This window comes from Malus sylvestris, chromosome 1 (genome assembly GCF_916048215.2).
Source record: "Malus sylvestris chromosome 1, drMalSylv7.2, whole genome shotgun sequence".
NCBI classification, from domain to species: domain Eukaryota; kingdom Viridiplantae; phylum Streptophyta; class Magnoliopsida; order Rosales; family Rosaceae; genus Malus; species Malus sylvestris.
Window position 1 is genome coordinate 28,169,520 of NC_062260.1, and position 5,679 is coordinate 28,175,198.

Consider the following 5,679-nt stretch of genomic DNA (forward strand, 5'->3'; position numbering starts at 1 on the left):
CCATGCTGATGGAGATGGAGATAGAGATAGGAGAGGGAGAGGGAGAGGGAGAGAGGGAGACGGAGACAGAGAGCGACAGAGAGAGAAGGAAAGGGAAGAGTGGGGATCTCAGCGCCATTGCTGCAGATCCTTGATCTTCTTCGATCCCATCTCCGTGTTCTTCTCAGCCTCTCACAGTCGCAGCATCACTCGCCCACTCACTCACTCACTCACTCACTCACTACAGGTACACCTCTTAAACTTTCGCTCACTCTCTCTCCACTGAAATTTGAAGGTGATTTTCCAACCCTAAATTGATATATTTCATACCTTTATTTTATCTTGATTTATCTGGAATTGATAGCTGTTGAGGTAATTATTAATCCATACTTCCGATTGTAATTTTTCTTTTTTCTGTGTTCAGTAAGTTTGATCAAATGGGTTTCTTTGGACTTGCATAAGTTGTGTATAATATCGCTTCAATCATTTATTGGCTTCCTTTTGTATTATTGAGTCTTGGGTTTTGCTGGAAATTGTATAAATTTTGACCAAATTGCATAAATTATTGAGCTTTTGTTTGGTATTTTTATGGCTACTGTGCTAATTAGTTCATACCCAAAAAGGAGCAGATAATTAACTGCTCTAATCACTAATTCCCCACTCTAAGAACTTGAGACCTTGGACTGATATTTATTTCTGAGATTTATTATTTATTTTTGTATAAAATATTTAAAGGTGTTAAACTTATAGTGTAATTATAAAGTATGGGTCTTTGATTCCATATAAATTGCTGTTTATATTTGTGAATTCAAGAGGGGAGCATTTACATGTGGAGGCAACAAGGAGGGGTGGCTTTGAGAAGGTTGGGCTATTTATTTTATCTGTAGTTCTTCATTTCACTAAATTAAATATGAATTATTAATTTTTCAATTTTTAAAATGAAAGATAAAAGAAAATCATATGTACTTAATTATATATATGTGTGTGTATAGATAGTTTCAGAGAAGAAATGGAGGGAAGTGGGAGGTGTTTTCATGTTCTCCCCAACACAACAAGTGCTTCATTTGTGCTAAGGAAACACTACTCAACCCTTCTCTGCATTTACGAGCAGGTTCCTTCTCTCTCTCTGTATTTCTTTGGTGCTTACGTACATTAGTTCTAATGAATGTCTTTTCATTAGGCTGATGCTGATGGCAACGGAACCGACCATGATGAGTTCATCGCAGCAACAATGCACTCGAACTGGATGGATAAACATCTCTACACTACCTTCCAACACTTCGATAAAAGGAGAGATGTGAGATTTTTGAAACCGTTTTCATTTGGGTAAACTTAGTTTTCATTTTTTGTGGTGTCTATAGGGAGATTAGTTTTCTGTCAATTTTTTATTGAGATGTTTTTTTGGCAATCTGTAGTTTTGGATTTGTTTATGTTTCGTGCTTTTGTGTAACTGAACTAGGGTTTATTAAACTCAATCACTTCCTTTTATCCTCCTGCTTTGTTACGATACAACTCATGACGGTTTGTTTCTTTGATTGTTAATTTCAGAAGAGCAAATTTTTATGGGACAATGTGCCCTTTTTTTCTTAGATAAACAGGCTTTTCACTATCTTGCATGCTTTGGCAACAAGGATTAATAAAACTGCACGTCTATTATAGAGAGAGAGATAAATGTAGGGAGAAGTTGGAATTGGAGAGAGTGAGGGTGAGGGAGGGATGACGTTGCTTTCCAAAGATTTGTTTGGAATTGTTTCTCCAGTTCTTTGTATTTGTTTGGGATTGTTTCTTTTTTACTGAATTATTTTGGTCCCTGCCGCTAAAATCTGATTCCTGCTATTAATTGCTGCTGAAATATGACTTTTGTTATCAATTTTTGACCTTTCATATTTATGCTGCTTTGGGATTCCATTCGAATCAAATAATGTAGTTAATCTTGATATGAATTCTCTCTGCAACAATATTAGGGACTTTAGTTTAAATTATCACTAATTTGTTCTTGATTTGGCATTGAATCTTGGTTAATTTGGACTGCAGGTGGTTCTGATATAAAGGAGAAGCTGCAAGAGCTTATGATCTTGCTGCACTTAAGTACAACTGTTCTTTAACTCATATAAACTTTCCGGTAGGGTTCAAACTGTTAAGAGTTTTATGATTTTGTAAAAGCTTTAAGTAGCAGAAGCTTGGTCTATTTGCAGTTGCATTATTACACTATACAAAGCTAGCAGCAGCTTAACCCCATTCACAAATGCATATTTACTTTGTCCTTGGCGTCTACGCTTATTGCTGTCACTTCTCCTTTGTACTCTTTCTCCTTTTTGATGAAATTACGGTCTGCCCTCAATCTCCAACTTTCTTTTGCAGTTACACCCCTGTGCTCTCATAGAGGGAAGCTCATGGCTCACAGTGTCGCTTGGGCCAATCTCGGCCTCACTCACCCTTCTGACATCGATGCCCCAAAGGTATATTTCTCTCATCGCTTTCGGAATCTAGTATATATGTGTGTGTGTATATTTGCCAATGGAAATTTGTAATTTTGATTGTTCTCTGGTGTTGGTTTTGTGAAAAATGTTGAATGTGAATGATCATTGTCTAAGGGGAACATTATAATCCAAAGCTGTAACTTGAGTTTTGGAGTTAAACTCGAAAAAGCTTTAGTACTAAATATTATCGTGTATGAATGTGATTATAATCTAAAGCTGTAACTTGAGGTTTTGGAATGAAACTCAAAAGAGCTTTAATACTAGATATTATTGTGTATGAATGTGATACTTGATCTTACTATACACTGCAAATAAGTGATAAGAGATGGTGAGCCCGTTTTAAGTGTCATTTGTCTTCAGAAACTCAAATTTTGACTCTTTTGTATATATTGGTGGAAATGCAGAAATGGGTGCTCTTTGCCGCTGTCCTTATTTTATGTATTCAGTTGCATAGAGTCGACATGACATGCACAACGATGGTCAGATTGCCACCCTTGGTGGTATTATCTTTACAACACATTCAAATTGAGGATTTAGAAAATCTAATAATAAAACTCAAATATATGTTCCATGCTTTTTGTTTTCATTTTGGGTGAAAAGGTTGGAGCTTTGGATTGAGGTTTACCTTTAACCTATAATTTTGTGCGCAGGACATCATCTTGGGAGTCTTTAACATAATTATTCTTCTATTTCATGGATTCGAAATGTGTTTAGTATCTCATTTAATTGATGTACCTTTGCTCATTTAACTCAAATTTAATACGATTTGCTCCTCCAATTTCTCTGAATTGCTAATGGAATTATTTTCTTTGAAAATTTTAGGAACTCTGGTTGTGGGAGGAAGAAGCCAGTTCCTTACTATTTTTAGGTAAACTTATATGTGCCCTGATTGCATGTTCAAAGTCTAATTGGTTATATAAATTTTTTATTTATCTTTGCTAAGCTTTCGTACATGGATTTTAAATATGTGATTGAAATATGGATCATATTTTTGAAACTCTTTATCTCATTGTTTTTTGAGTAATTTTTTGGAAGTGAGGTTGAATACCAATTGGTGGTCTCTGTCTGAGATTTAGTTCTTTTTAAACACTCCTCATAGGCCATTATGATTGATAGTTTAATACGATAGCAGAAATGCAAATTTGTGCTCCTTTAGTTTATGTCTATTAAGTCGCTTTTGGAATTAACAATTACCATGCATCCAATTCTAGGACTTTATATTTACATGTAGGGAGTCGGGTTTTTTGATACAGAATGTAAGTGACCCCACTTCACGTACTGTGAAAGTATCTAAGCTTGGTAATGAATTTGACGGGCATGTCTGATGCCTTCTCAAACATGAATAGCCTGTGGGGTTTAAGATTGATATCAATTCCAAATTATGGAATTGATATCGAAGGCAAATTGTAAAATTGATATCAAAGCCAATAGTAAGTTTTTGGGGGCTTCTTGGTATGATAGTTATGTTTGTTCTGTGTTTGTTTTCTTTCCGTCTGTTCTTAGAGCGTACTCCTTATCCTTTGATATGTAATTTGTGTTGGCTTAAATGAAAGGTTTGTCTCTTCTCAAAAATGATGAATCTGACATGTTACTTTGTGGTCTTCTGATTGCTCTTCTATTTAATATCTTTTAAATCCCACTGTGTGTTCAAAGTGCTGGATGGGTTGTGCTTTTACCAACCCTAATAAAATTTTGTTTGAATCATGCTGTCTGATAACTCTGTTTTTCTTTTTTTCCTGTTTGTGGTTTTTAGTCTTTGTCATTTAATTGGTGTAGCTTTGCTAGGATCTCTGTTCCGGCAGTGTGTGATTAGTGCTAATGGAATTTCAGCACTGTTTCTGAGCTATTGTTCGAATTGTTGTATCTAAGTATGCATTATACATTCAATTGAGCCAATGAAGCATGTGTGCCAACGAATTTTGAAGAGTTCGGCTTGGTTTTCTCTCTTTGGTCTTTAATATTTAAGTGTGAGGCACCTGATTGTTGACTAATTGAGTCCCTTCTCTAAGTTTTTTAGTAGATACTGTGTAATTTGCTTTTATGAGCACTTCTTTATGCTGTCAAGTTCCCAAAATGTACAAGGAGATATCAAGTTTAACAAGTCACGAACTGTGATCAATCCAAATGCAATGAAATTAGGGATTTTACACTTAAAAACTCAGTTAGCTTTAGACCATAGGATTAGCATTTTGCACCTGTGAGTATCATTGACCTGCTCATTTAATTTTTTTGGATAAGAAATAAACTGTCATTGAAGGGAGAAGAAAGTGTACAAAATAATGTTTCTGTAAGCTTGCACTCATATGCCTAATATTTTAATTTCTTTTCTTGGCATTACCTGTTGAAATGGCTGCCTACACTACAAGACACATATTATGTGTGAACTACATGTTTCTTCTGTTTCTTAAGGAAATATAACTTTTTTGGAAACCATATCTTTCTAATCAAAGACGTTCAGTTTCTTGCCACTCATTGTACAATGTGTTTATATGCCAGCTCACTTGAATGTGTATAAAAGCAAAACTGTTTTATCTTATTGATCTCATTCACTCATGTATCCCTCTAATTGTTCAGAATTGTGTTGAATTTATTCAACTTAAATGTGTTTTATTCATCCGATTACGCCTAAAACAGCTGGTTTCCGTAACAGGGTGTAATTTCTAGTTGAATCTAAAAGAACGAAAGTTGAGCCACTCGAAATTTATTGAAACTTATATGATCGTTGTCGGAACCATATTACACACGGCTAGGACGCAACTTGGATAGGAATATCTGACTCCGAGCCAAAACATTCCAAAATATTTCGACCAATTAGAATCTGAAATTCCGAATCCGAAAAAGAAAAAAAATCATATGGGAAGATCCTATCCGATTGAAAATCAAGGACGCACAGCATGACAGAGCAATCTATTATACATAATTCCCTTTAGACAAACAAGATAGTTGATGACAATTTATATCACCTTGCATCAGAATAAAAGAAAAAGAAGAAAACACTTCCGATATTACATTGAATCTAAAAGAACGAAAGTTGAGCCACTTGAAATTTAAATTTTAGAGTACGCTTCTGCCCCAACAAGAACTACGATATTACTTCTCGTCGACTTTTTTTTATTGATGATCCTTGTGGTTCCATATCTACAAAGTCAACAAAAAGTATCTTAAAATTAAAGGTAAATAAATAAAAAGCTTAAAAATAATGTTTCGGTAATCTTCTACC

At 34.8% G+C, this 5,679-nt stretch overlaps 1 protein-coding gene and 1 long non-coding RNA gene across 21 annotated transcripts in view; one reads left to right on the forward strand and one right to left on the reverse strand.

The window, feature by feature from the left end:
* LOC126617056 (receptor-like protein EIX2) overlaps nucleotides 1-5,679 on the reverse strand; it is a 108,962-nt gene that overhangs the window by 100,247 nt on the left and 3,036 nt on the right. For 2 of the 18 annotated variants that reach the window (XR_007621296.1, XM_050285139.1), the window contains exon 2: nucleotides 5,332-5,597. The exons of the other annotated variants lie outside the window; for them this stretch is intronic. The gene's annotated coding sequence lies outside the window, so the exon portion shown is untranslated. Of the gene's footprint in view, nucleotides 1-5,331; nucleotides 5,598-5,679 lie in introns of those variants that run through there. 18 annotated transcript variants of the gene reach the window in all.
* On the forward strand, nucleotides 243-4,892 carry LOC126617249 (uncharacterized). 3 transcript variants are annotated; one of them, XR_007621307.1, is made up of 7 exons: nucleotides 243-841; nucleotides 972-1,090; nucleotides 1,160-1,276; nucleotides 2,014-2,101; nucleotides 2,341-2,438; nucleotides 3,282-3,327; nucleotides 4,236-4,892. It is a non-coding gene; the product is annotated as an uncharacterized LOC126617249 (long non-coding RNA). The 3 variants fall into 3 exon arrangements; XR_007621306.1 differs by lacking the exons at nucleotides 3,282-3,327; nucleotides 4,236-4,892 and adding an exon at nucleotides 2,864-3,247 and having other exon boundaries at nucleotides 244-841; XR_007621305.1 differs by having other exon boundaries at nucleotides 245-841; nucleotides 3,282-4,892.